This window comes from Agelaius phoeniceus, chromosome 6 (assembly GCF_051311805.1).
Source record: "Agelaius phoeniceus isolate bAgePho1 chromosome 6, bAgePho1.hap1, whole genome shotgun sequence".
Classification (NCBI taxonomy): domain Eukaryota; kingdom Metazoa; phylum Chordata; class Aves; order Passeriformes; family Icteridae; genus Agelaius; species Agelaius phoeniceus.
The window spans coordinates 7,019,674-7,033,321 of NC_135270.1; the positions used below are offsets into that span (position 1 = coordinate 7,019,674).

Consider the following 13,648-nt stretch of genomic DNA (forward strand, 5'->3'; position numbering starts at 1 on the left):
GGTAGCTCAGCATTGTTTCTCATTTTCCAACTCCTTTTCCAACTCCTTCATTTTCCTTAATGTATAGAGCACTAATATTCTTGGGAAAGCCATGAAAAACACTCCATTTGACACCAAGCTTTTACCCTAAAAGGAGATATAAAAAGCTTCTTATCCCTGTATTACTGTAACAGTAATACTTTTTTCATTACAATACAGATATTTTTAAAAACAAATGTATCTATAGCATTAGATACTCACTGTCTTCATCCGCATCATCATGTTCTTCTCAAAAGTTACTTATTTTGGGAAACTTTTCAGTGCTAAATCAGCACACACATCCTTCTTTTCTGACAGTTTTGAGTCAGGAAGGTCAGAGATAAGTACACTAAATTCTTTCAAAATCATACTTCCAAAAGATTTAAGTTAGGCCCTTTTAAGGTATCAGATCAAGTACCCAAAATCAGATTAACAAAGTTCTAAAGTATACTCATAATTTAGGACAAGCCAGTTGACAACTCTCATCTGAAACCATCAAATTATTTAAATTACAAAATGAATCAAACTGATTCAAATAAACTTAAAACTTGAGAAAGCATTTAAGTGACCATGAGATTTTAAGTCACAAGCTGACTAACAGTGCTACTTTTTTTTCCTACCCATGAGTGAGAATGTACTGAATAATACCATTTATTCTGAATATAGTCATAACCAGCTCTATGTCTGGGCAGCCCACCACACTCATCTCATAATTCCATGAGGAATAGCAGAACAAGCTGCAGAAAACACTCATTTTCCTCTCTAGGTGTGTTTCACATGTAGCATGTGTAAGGTAAAACAAGTTGGAAGAAAACCCTGCTAGGAGAAGAGGGTTCTGTTGACTCATCTTTATAGACTTAAAGCACTAAAGCACTTCTATATTTAGTGCTCTCTTTATCTCACATCTTACACTACCCTCTGTGCATTCTTTAGGAGAAAAAACGTGCTCACTGAAGTGGCTCTAAAATTGCCTCCAGTGCACATCTAAATATAATGGGGAGGCAGGAACACATCTGATAGAGAAGAAGTGTTACAGAAAAAGAGCTGTTATCACACCCTGCACAATCACATCTTCCCCTGCTCACTCTGCAGACACCTGGATGGATGATACACTCGATTTCAGAGTCTACATTTTCTAAAATGGATTCCTGTCTTCTCTCTTCACCTTCCTTCAGCTTCCTCACAGTCTTTTGTTTTGCTTTAAAGCTCTTTTTTTTTTTCTGTACACTGCTAAGTAGATGTAGTGCTGGGTTGGTAAACTGCTTAGCAGCTTCATGATTAAATTATTCTGTTTATTTGTAAGGTAGGGGGATGATACACAGCAACAGCATAAATTCTTCATGACCAGATCCATATATCTCAATGTGTGTCAATTTGGGTCGTAATGACAATGGTCCAGAGCTGTCTCTGAAGGAAAGCAGGCAGCTGGATTTGCATGAACTTCTGGGCAGCACCAGCAGTGAAGAGACCAAGAAGCAGTGAGATATTCCTGGTACTGCCGGAGAGAAGTGGGTCACCATGGGTACCATGGCATTGGGAGGGGAGGCAGGGAGGTTTTTCCTGGCAGGGTTAGGTACCCACAGCATCTCAGCATGACATGCAGTCTGCAGGTTTTGAAGACTGATATGAAATCGTCTGTAGCACCTCTAGGAGGAAACAGATGAGCATTCCCTCCCATGCCTCAAAAAACCATCACCAAAACCCCAACATCTCTCCTGATTCAAATGTGTAATTTTCTTTTTAGCATAATTTGAGAAGCAAAGAATGAAAACTGTCCTCTTGTCCACACTTCTGGAATGATGCTGTCTGGTCATTGTTAATTTTCTTGTCATCCTGTTTCTTCCTCCGACTACTGCTTTAATTCCTTTTGTATTTGGAAACCAGAGAGATTCTAAGTTATGAAATGAGATAATTTTGCAGTATTGAAGATGTAGGAGTGTCGTCCATATTGACATATTTAATAACTGGGTTTTATAGGATTAAAGTCCATGATTCTATCCTTCCATCTAAGTTGCAGTTAGGATGGAATGGCTGTGCAAGGACACTCAAAGCACTACAGCAGCACACCTTTGCACCCCATCCATTAGTAGAATACTGCCAGCAGTGAAGTATTCTCTTTACCTTGGCTGCGTCAGTTTGAAATTTGCAGATATTTTCTTTTCTATATTACCCATATAAAGAAGAAAATGAAACTTCTATGGAAATTGTTTTTTCCGTCTTTAAAAGTGGGCAATTTTATGTAGGAGTGTCACTAGTACAATGCATGTTGGCAAATTTAGTTGTGCGTTTGTTCCAATGGAATGCTCTCAGAGTTGGTTTTGAGTCACAATGATCCCTTTTCACCTTTTCTCAGGTGGAGGAAGCTTTCTGTGGATGGTGCATTGGAGTCTGGCACTGTTTTACAACTGTTAAACTGTTACTGTTATTTAGGTTACTGTTACACAGGTGACAGATCAGAAAATGGTTTTTTTTTGTTTTTTTTTTTTTAGTATTTAGTGGCACCACTTAATAGCAAGCAAGTCAAAGGTAACAGAATTTCAGCCTCAGAAATGAAGTTGCTTTTTGGCAGCAAAAAATTCTTCTTCATGTGAAGTATCCTTACTGTTGCCTGACCTGAGGGCATGCATGGCACAACGTGATAAAATTGTCTCCAGAGAAACAAAATACATGGAGAAATTTCAGCAGAAAGACACTTGATTATTGGCCGTAGAATCACAAGGATTCCTAGGAAAGTAAAAAAAAAAAAAAAAAGCAAAACACCAAACTTTTAATAGCAATGAAGGAAATCCCTTTGTAAATCACAGGAAATAAAAAGTAGGAGAAATAGATTCATAAGCTGATGCTGCTTTCCCCACCTGCTAAATTGGCACTGAACTTAAAAGGAGCTACTCACAGAAAATATTGCTTTTGGAAAGTCCAACTTAGATAATAACACTTGTATTACCTTTTTAGTGGGATGAGAAGTCAAAAAGAATCAAAGAGAGACAGAGAAAAGGTGCACCAGGGGTTTCATTGAATGTGGATTTGATATCCTGATATCACAGAATTGTTTAGGTTGGAAAAGACCCTGCAAATGAAGTAGTCCAACCATTAACCCAGCAGTGCCAAGGCCACCACTAAACCCTGTCTCTGAGTGCCACATCCCCATGTCTTCTAAATCCTTCCTGGGCAGCCTGTTCCACTGAGCAGAATTTTTAAATGATCAGACAGAGTTTGGATTAGTGGCACTAAAGTTATTTTGTGGTCTGTGAAGGGAGCACAGTGTATCCAAGGCGATCAGGATATAAGGGCTGCTTTGCTGTCTGTTTGCAGGGAGCAAGGCACGTGTGCTTCCCCAGCTTCTGCATTCTTTACACTGGCCACCACATCTTCCCCCCTGAAATCACACCTGGAGTGGAATTCCACTGCAGATGGAAAAAATCTATCAAGAGGCATCTGATTAAATAAAAAAAAATTAAACATATCTCAGAGAAAATGTCTAGAATGGCAGGCTACTGCAGCATAGAGTTTGACATTGACTTTCTGTTTTTCAAGCACGATGCTATTTGGAGTACTCTCTTTTTTTGTATCAATTTCTGGACAATTGTAGAGAAAACTTAGACTAATAGTCAGATTCAGGTTTGTGAAAATGGCCTTTTCTTATTACCCATTTTGTGAACTCAGTTTGCTAAGCCTGAGGAGCCAGGTCAGTTCAGAACACCTAATGTGAGTGTAATGACCATGTATACATCCACAACACATTACAGGTGCTTCTGCAGACTGAAAAGAACTTTTTTTCCCCTGATACTGTGACATTCTCCATCTTTTTGCAGCATTACCCAGGTACTTAGTTTCTCTCCTCAGAGTGATGTGCTCAGAATACATCATGTAACAGACAGCTGCTTTGCACAACATAAAATGCCTGCACTCAGAATGAAATTCACATTTTAGTGGAGCAGTAAGTTCACGTGCAGCCATTGTAACTCAAGGTAGTTAAAGGCCAATCCATTCATTTGCATACAGATCTAGTTTAAATTGACATTTTCATTTTAAAACACTGGGGGGGGAGGAAATTAACAGGCAAGACATTTTGGATTAAAACATTTTTATTAGCTAACTTCCTTTTAAAACCAGCTTCCTCCCGTGCAATTTTTCTTGGATGTATTTGAAATTTTCATTATTAGTGGTATATGAAGATAATTGAACATATCTTTCAACTGATGTCAGAATGGAATCAAAGGGTAACTGGCAAATAATTCGTGGTAGAAATAATTTTATGCATTAGAATGGATTTGCTGCTTCATTTTCTTCAAGCTCGTGTTTGCCTAGAGATACTGAACACTTAACACATAATTTAGCCTCTTCTTGACACAACAAACCAGCTTTTAGCCTTGAAACTATGGGGGTTTTTTTCTCATCTCTTTCCATCTCTGTGATGTTCACTAGAAGTTTTCTTTTTAATCTGCAAGGTTGGCCCCCACAGGTTAAAGTGGTTTAAGGTAGTGCATACTACAATGCCATTAACCTCTGCTTCACTTTAGTCATTTCACAAAAAAATTCACTCTTTTTAAAAAATAGAGCTCTAATCCAAATCAGCCTGTGGAAAAATTACTGGGTTTCACATGACAGATGCTGATGGATGTTCATAAAAACTTTTGTCCTTAATTTAGGCAATGAATGCTTCAGAACAAATCCAGTCAGTGTCCCAATTTTCTAGATTGCAGCGTTCCACTGCTTTGTGACACTGCCCTCTGTGGAACATTCCCTGTCTGCCTGACCTACCTGTCCTTCCATTTCTACCACCTTCACCTGACATCAACACTCTTATTTTTCCCAGTGGAAGCTTCCTCCTCATTTCCTTTTGAGAAAGCACATGCCCTCCAAACACATTTTCCTGTCTAGGGCAATTTGTATTTCATTGCTATTCCCAAGCTTGTCAACATTTCTGAAGCAGCCACTGCCTTCCCTGCAGAGGGAAAGGTCTGACTCAGCTCTGTGCCAGAGTGCTCCCCCTTAGAGCTTCAGGAGTGGGAAGCCAAACCCACCCCCAGGAGGCTCTGGAAGTGTCATTCCAAAGGTGTGAGCACTGACGAGGTGGGAGAAAAGGAGAAGCCAATTTCTCCACAGCACCTTGCTTGTGAACTCATGTCTCACAGGTTATGACATTTTCATCATTTTTATACATTCCATCATGAAGGCACAGTTATTTCCTCTACTTTTCAAGCCTTCCCTGTCCTACACCCAGCCACCCACCCATAAACACACCCTGCCTCCCAGCACCAACCAAAATTATCCAAGGCAGCCTAGAAAACAAGGGCCAGGGCAGAAATTTTTGTATCATTAAATCTATACTGAACTTTTCATTTTCTAGAAAGTGACAAGTCTTAGAATAATTTTTAAAAAGGCAGTAACAATTCAAGAAACTGACATAGTTTTCAGAGGAATAGTTTGATTTGCAAGGAGAAACTTAAACTTCAATTAACTTTTCTCTCTGGCCAACAATGCCATCTAGCAAGCCTTCAGAACCAATTCTATACTTTTTCCTTAATAACTGATGAGGGAGTTTAAAATTACTTCTATCAACTTTCTACAGAAGTTTCACTTTCAGAAGGCCTCATTTCTGCTTTTCCCATGAAATCAATTTCTGACACACACAAACTGGACAAGTACTGCAGCTTTTGCAGTCATGTCTCTGCTAATTCTCATTAGCTCAATTCAGACTATCTCTGCCATTCATCAATTTAGTTTGGAACAAATTAAGACATTATTTCTATCTCAATAGCTACAGGGTAATTCATTAGATTCACTGTTAGGCCCAGATTCAGCAAACCACTGTAGTTGTTGTGAGCTGAAAATCTGCATAAAGGATTCAAAGCCACTAAAATATATAGGATTTAAGAACATATATATAGATATTTGTATATATGTTTATATATATGTTTAAGAACATATATATATTTGTATGTTTAAGAACAGCTATGGGATAAAGTTTATCCCATGGAATGGAGGATAAATAAAAGGATCTTAATACAGAATAATGTAAGTCTTAAATGATTCTAAGAACAAATATATCCTGTAAATGCATCCCAAGGATGGTATGCAGCTCACCAATTGGAAAGTTTCAGTTAATCACTGCCACCTTATTTTTAGGACATAAATTATGACAGTGGAGTTGTCTTATGTGGCCTGGATTAAAGAAAAGTAGTCATGACACAAGGATAATGGAATCAGGGGAGGAAACAACCCAAAAAACCCAAAACCCAAAACCCAAAACAACCCAAAAAAAATCCATATTAAAGATCTTCACACTCTGAAGACAGAGGATATGGTGTTGACTTTTTTTTTGATACTGTCTTTATAGAGAAGTTGCCAAAATGCTCAGGAAACTATGAGTGCAAAATCCAGAGTGAATTACATCAAACTCTTCAGCTTTCTCGAATTCCTTCACTGCAGTTAAAACAAGCTCCTGAATTGTTTGTTCATGTTCTTTCCCAGTAAGTGAAATCAGACATACCAAGCTCAGAAGGCTTCTTTGCCTATTTGCTTTCACTTTTTAAGAAAAGCATAAAGAAAAGAAATAGAGACAATGAAATAAAAATTTTAAAAAATGAAATTACAGTGAGAAAATGGTACCCTTTGAAAATTAACTTAAAACATGAAATATAGCCTGACATTGATTTATTGAAAGAATAATTCTAAAAGATAGGCCATTCCCATTTTCCACTTACTTTACTTAATCACATCTCTGTAGATATGGATTGATTCAGGCATTAATAAATATCTCCTCTACTAGGGTTCATTTCTTTGATTTAAGATGTCATGAAAATAGAATTTTCCAGTCATATCTTTTCTATTCATCTCAAAATGTGTAATGAGAAGCAACTGGCACTCTTCTAGTCACATGCAAATTCAATTAAAATGCAACATTTCAAAAGAGTTTTTATCAGTATATATTTCTCATAGATACAACTCAAAATTACTCTGATGAAATTATAAAAAAAGGAGAGCTAACTTCACAAATTCTTCATGTTAGATACTTTAGCTTTACTGCCATTCCCAAACAGATTATAGTCTATGGCATTTGTATAATATTTGTGTCCTGGCCATGTTCCTCAGCAGAATTAGTATCCTATCACTCAAATCTTATTCCAGGCTTCTCAACACAGATAAGTAATTTAATAAATGTATACCCCAAAAAGCAGATAACACTACTTAAAGCATGTGTAAATCATTTGAGCTTAACACATATACCTAGTGTACTTAACTCATCCTTGCCTTTACTGAGTGAACCTCCTCTGAAATAAATCCTTGCAAAATTCAAATCCCCTCATTGGCAAATATTAGAATGATGTACAGTGAAACTTATCTTGCACTGGAACAGTATAATTCCCTTAATTCCAGAAAAGATTTGGAAGTAACTAGGAATATTTTTTGTTGTTGTTTAAAATGCAACTAATGCTCCTCAGCTTGGAGGGGAGAAGAAAGAGAGACTTAAATAAAATAGTGGCAGTCTGTCCTTTCTGTGCAATTCAAATGGTACCTTCTCATTCCATGACACCTCTGCTCTGTTCCTGTTTTCTGTTTTCCTATTTTCCTGTGTCCTTTGCAGAGACATGTCCAGCTGCTACAGGAGGGAGCATGCAGAGCTACCATGGCCTGAGCTGTGCAGCTCTGACACAGCAGCAGGAATTTAGCAAATCTCTAAAACTACTTCTGCCTCAAAAACCTCTCTCCAGAGTTACCAACTTAATAGGAAACAAGCAAGGGCATCAGTGCCTGCTAAGTGCTCCAGTTAATGTTAGCTTGGTGAGATGCATAAAAATACATGTGGGCACCTCACAACCCATAATTAGTTTTGCAACATAGCAGAAAAGTGAAAAAGTGGTGTCTGTCTTTTTATAGCTGGAGAAGGGAGGAACCTGGTATAATTGAGACATATGCTTTAATTAGAGTGGCACAGGCACTGCGTGGTGCAGGCCCATCACAACTTCTCTGCTCCAGAAATACAAAACTCAAGTTGCCAAAGAAATGAGCACAAACCTCATGAATGCCTAACTCGACAGCAAATCTCCTTCCAGATCTGTGGCAGAGGCAAAATTATATAAATTGTCTTGTTTTCTTCCATCCCCTGCTGCCTGCTTTACATACCCATTTTCTGCACTCTAATGCATTTCTGAGAAGGCAGAGGAGAGCTCTGATCCCAAATGTCATTCCCATTTGTCAGAATATCCCTAACAACCAGGTGACTTGGAGGTTTCACTGGGAAGGTTTGATCCAGCCTGAGCTGCCTAATGCAGCCTCAGCGGCATCAAAGGTGAGGCCATTTCAGTCACCATCCTCTTTGAGGTTACACATCTCCCTGTTTAATATTCTGGGTTATACTCACTGAGCAACAGCATGGAGCTGCTGACACAGAACTGGGGAGGGATTTATCCTGCAGACTAATCTCCAGCAAAATTGAATAGTTTTAAAAACTATAAATCATGTGTGATTATAGATTAAAAGCCTAATTATGTTACTAGTAGAGTTCAGCATTTTCAAAGGTACATTTATTTTGGGTTAGTTTTACAGGGGGGAAAACCTGAAATGTTTTCTGGGAAAAGCAAGAATGATAACCCTTTCAGTAGAAACCACTGAAAATTGGTAAAAGAGTATGACTTTTATAATGTATCAATTATTTCCACCAGGAACAGAGCAAGAAGGAAGCATAATATGAGAGGGGGGCATGTCTCCATGCTCCTAACAGCAATCTTACTTACCTTGAGGTTTCATGGATTATGGGATTCATCCCATTTGCAGTTTTCAGGCAAACCTTGTGGTTTACACCTCTGGTTTGAACTCTCCCAGGTAAGACTGGGACATTTTCAAGGAAGAATCTTCATGCTCTTGCTCCATTGAATAAAGAGCTGCAGGAACACGGCAAGGGCTCAGAGACAAATCCAGGTGGGATTATCAGAGGCTCCCTGTAAGGCACAGCTCACAATATCAAGACACTCCTGGAGCCCAAGCCTGAGGCACTGCAAAAGCAAAGCTGATCCCAATCTTGTTTCACTTTTTTTAGAATACAGGAACAGGCAGGTTACAGATTAAAAATAAAGGCTGTGTTTCTACCTCTGAACCTGGGCAGGTTTTGAGGAAAGGGGAGAGTGGTATGTTTGTTTGAGGATATTTATTTAGTTATGCTTCCTGCTGAATGGGACCAAAAAAAAAATAATATAGAGCATGTACATATAAGGAAATTAGCATTTCAATTTAATTATCTTCTGATTATTTTCTTTTGAGTTGACCAGCCTTTGGGTCTGGTTATATAAGGGCTGTCACAGTTGCACTGTAATATGCCCAGTATGGTATTTTGACCACACTGAATGAGATTAGGCACAAATTTGGAAAGTACAACATGCATGACTTGATAACCTACACTATTTATGAAATCTTCTCCTAAGCAGGAATTCCAAAATGCCTCTGGCAGTGTAATGCCTGCAGTGCCACGTTTTGTGGAGCATACACAGTAATGCCTAAGCACTCAATTCAAACAGGAACTAATCCTTGCAGAAGATCCTGCCCTCTATCCTTGTTAATTCTGTTCCTCAAAGTGATTTCTTGCTAATAGAGCACACCTTTAGTGACAATCCGTGGCTTAAGCTGTGTAGCTCAGTGATTCTAAACTTGTGAAGATGTGCACTAATCCTCTCTGTGGTCTGACACCTTGGCTTTGGTTCTGTAAGAAAGCTGCATTTGCAGGAAAGACCTGTGTTTGCTGGATGTGAGGGTCATGCCTGTGACAGAGCATGGTGCCTCCATCCCCCCAGAGAGATGAACACACGCCTGCAGGTTCTGGGGGGCAGTGGCAGTGAAGCAGCAGCCCAAAGATCTGGGATTTCAGGCAAAATTAAAAGTGGCTGACGTGTCCACAGCAGCTCAAAACTACACAGCCATGAACCAGGGTGCTACAGAACCATATTTGAAGTTTGTAGAGCGATTGCAAAATGCATTAGAAAGACAAATAGTAAATAAAGAAGCCAAAGAACAAATAATACATCAATCAGCCAGAGCTAATGCTAAGGAAGAGCTGTCAGCTTTCTCATGTCGGCTGGAATCAGGATTCTGTTTTTAGGCCTTTGGCTGCTGTTTCACCACCACAGGGGGCAGTCAAAAGTTTGTGAGGCTCTCTGAACAACATTCCCTCATTAAACCTTTCTAACTGAACCTTGAGGACCCATTGTTTGTAACAATTTTCAATGTTGCCCTTTGATTAGGGAAAATAGGGGCAAGACAGGGAGGAATAGCCAGGGCAAGGGGCAGGGCTCTCTCTGTTAAAAAAACTCTTTCCAAACTTTAGAAAACCTTTACAATTAGCCAGTATGATGGAGTAGCCATTAATTCCCTACAATTTAAAATGAAAGTATGAGAAGATAGGGCCTCTTTTTCAGACTGAGAGAAGGATTTACATGGCAAAAGGTGTCTCTTCCCTGCTTCTGCCTGCAGGCTGCCCTTCAGTCACGTTCCCAGACACTGTCTTGTGAACAGACAATCTCACAATCAACTGTGACCTATTGCTGCAACAACTACAACTTCTACAACTGGAAAAGACTAAAGAAATCACAGGCTCTGTTTCCAGTATAACTCTGTTTTTTTCCCATATAATGTCCAGTACAGTTTTTCACAAAGTATTAATAAAGTACTATTATATATTTTATATATATATATCACATATATATTATATATTATATATTATATATTATATATTATATATTATATATTATATATTATATATTATATATTATATATTATATATTATATATTATATATTATATATTAATATCACAGCATTTGCTAAAAAAACCCATCACTGTGCAGGTGACAATTATTTTTCAGTTGTAAGGCAAAGCTTATGGGTAAGTATATTATGGCCTAATTCCTAATACTGCATTCAACGCATGTGATCCATTCTTTTCCTAAGCAGTTCATTTGCGCAGTTCATTTCCGCACTTATATATGCAGGGTTTGACTTTTCAGGTTGTTCTGTGCAGGGATGGGAATGGGACTCTGTGGGTCCCTTCCAAATCAGGACATTCTATGATTCTCTGATTTTTCTTGGCATCTGAATTCAATTCCTAAAACAATTGTATAGTAATTCATTTACCTATAAACTTCTTGATAAAAAATAGGTAAAATTTTTTTAAGTGTTCATTCAGGATGATCAAGTCTGGAGTGGAAACTTCTGTATTTGGTAGTAGCAGTAAATTTACAGTACTCACAGAATGAATTCCTAGTCACCACATGGAGCACTGGAGTTGAATATGGAGTATTCAATATGGAGTATGGTTCTGAATTTTGTATTCAGACACACAAAACATATCTGCATCAAGTAATAATGTACTGAGTGTCTAACTTAATATAGTACGAAATATGTAAGAAGGATATTCTGCAATACAGATATAAAATATATATATTTCAGTGGTGCATAGGTCACTTGTTGTTTATTGAAGTACCTCCATGATTACATAAAATCCAAAATACTGTGTCAGTACATTCTGAAACATTTGAAGTCAAACCTACCCCTATTCAATAAAGATGAACTGCAAAGTGCTACAAAATGAATTACAAAAAAGTTATGTAAAATCCCCAATTTATGCATATAAGTATGCCACAGCTGACAATATTGAAGTATGCCAAAATACACAGTTAAAACAACAGATGCCTGATGGGCTCCTCTGTCGTCAGGGAAAACCTGACTGATTCAACAACACAATCTTCTAAAGGGCAGTGACCAATTCAGGAAAAACAACCTATCAATATTTGCAAGAGTGGCAAATTCCCAAAAGATGGCTTCAGTCAATAATATCTTTAAATGGCTTTTGAAATTCTGGTCCCTCAGAGGTGCAGCACAAGAGAGAATTTCACAGTTACAAGTCTCAGCCCCTCAGAGCTGGGGAATTACATTTCCATGTTGGAAGTTGCTCTCACACTGGGAAGGTCAAGTGAAAGCTTTGCTTCCTCTTTCCCTGGTTATAGGTATAAAGCTCCAGCTGATCACTGGGAAAACCTCAGAGGTCAGTTATTTTCCTGTAATGATAAGGGCAGGTGTTAGCCAAGAGAAATTTCTGCTGGATGTGCTGACACTCTTTAACCTGTAGGACTTCTCACAGCATCCCAAGCAGCTTTGATCCTCCCACCAAGTGAGTCTGTGGCACAATTGGTTGCAGCAGGTTTGCTTCCAAGTGGAAACTATCAAGAGGCACTAAACAGCCTGAGTCATAGCAGCCACCTCGATATTGTCCCAGCCTTCATTAACTTTTCAGCCACCCTGAAACACTGATCTTCAGAATGGAAAAGGTGATAAGGTTAAAAGCTGGTTATTCCTGACAAATGGCCCATAATATCAGCCTTTTCCTTCTTTGACTGCATCTCTTAAATAACAGCACAAGGAAAGGACTCACTTTTGAGCGACTGTACCTCTTGGGTTTTTTCTTTGAATAAGCTGTGAGCTACAGCAAAGGTGCCTCTCTTGAGCAAGGGGTTGGACACTGAGCAGGATTCCCTTCTGACACAACATTTTTCTACAGCTGTGTGCCAGCAACGCTTTCTGTCCTGCTTATGTCCCCTGCTAACTCCTGGAGTGACACAAAGTGACTGCACAGGCTCTGGGCAGCAGCTGCCTCAGACACAAACCTGTGCTAGGGGCTCCTTCCAGGTATTTTTATTTCCTTCTATGTCACCCACTACCCTTCAGCTTTTGGAGACTGACAGAGAAGGAACCGGATTGGGAAAGATGAGAAGCTATTGCACAAAGCTAAGTAAGCAAGATAAACATACTCCACAGCAGCTGCATTTCTCTTCCCTAGAAAACCTGGAACGTGGCCTTGAAATTGCTAATTTCAAGGATCAGGTAATTTATTTTTTTTTTCAGTCAAGAATGAAATACTAAGTTACAGGAAGCAGACTGCTCAGTCAAAAAAAATGCAAATCAAATCAAAGAAATCATTTAATGCAATCCTTCTTTTGATATTTTTTTAATGAAAGAGCTGGATTTCCCTCTTTAAAAAAATAGTGATGCTTTGTAACTGCAAACAGGGTTTGGAAATTTTCTAGTACTTTTCTGGAATCCCTGACGCCATCAACACAGGAAAGGGTTGCAAATTATTCTATCAATGAAACAGATGTATAAATCTACTTAAGGGAGCTTGTCTGTGTGAGGCACAGGACGTTGTCTTTGTTATTATTGAAATTATTATGATCAACAATTAATAATAACCCTTACTCTTCTTCTGGTGGAGACTGTCCCATTGCCATAGACCCTTAAGATCTGTCACACCAGAGTTCATGCAAACTTAAGAGTTGAAAAAAGCTTTGTCCTGCCCAAACCATGTTTTTTTTTTTTTTTTTCTGTGACTGTCTCTGTGGGTTTCCTCCTGCAGACCAGAGAGAAAGGCACAGACATTTGTGGCTGCTTGTCAGTGAAAGAGGCAAATCACTAAAATACATAAAATAGAACAAAGGTTTTCCAGTCACTCACAGGGTACCTCATCATTTAAATGTGTGTCATCTCTAAGGACTGAGTGCTAGAAACTATAACCTCATTTACCCTGGAGAACTTTGGTGGTCTAGCAACAGAGTGACTTGAATTTTGTATGCACATGGATGGCTATTT

At 38.6% G+C, this 13,648-nt stretch overlaps 1 protein-coding gene across 4 annotated transcripts in view; it reads left to right on the plus strand.

Annotated features, from left to right (window-relative positions):
• Positions 1 to 13,648, plus strand: part of LOC129121579 (synaptotagmin-9) — a 68,968-nt gene that overhangs the window by 46,612 nt on the left and 8,708 nt on the right. The gene's annotated exons all lie outside the window — the stretch shown is intronic.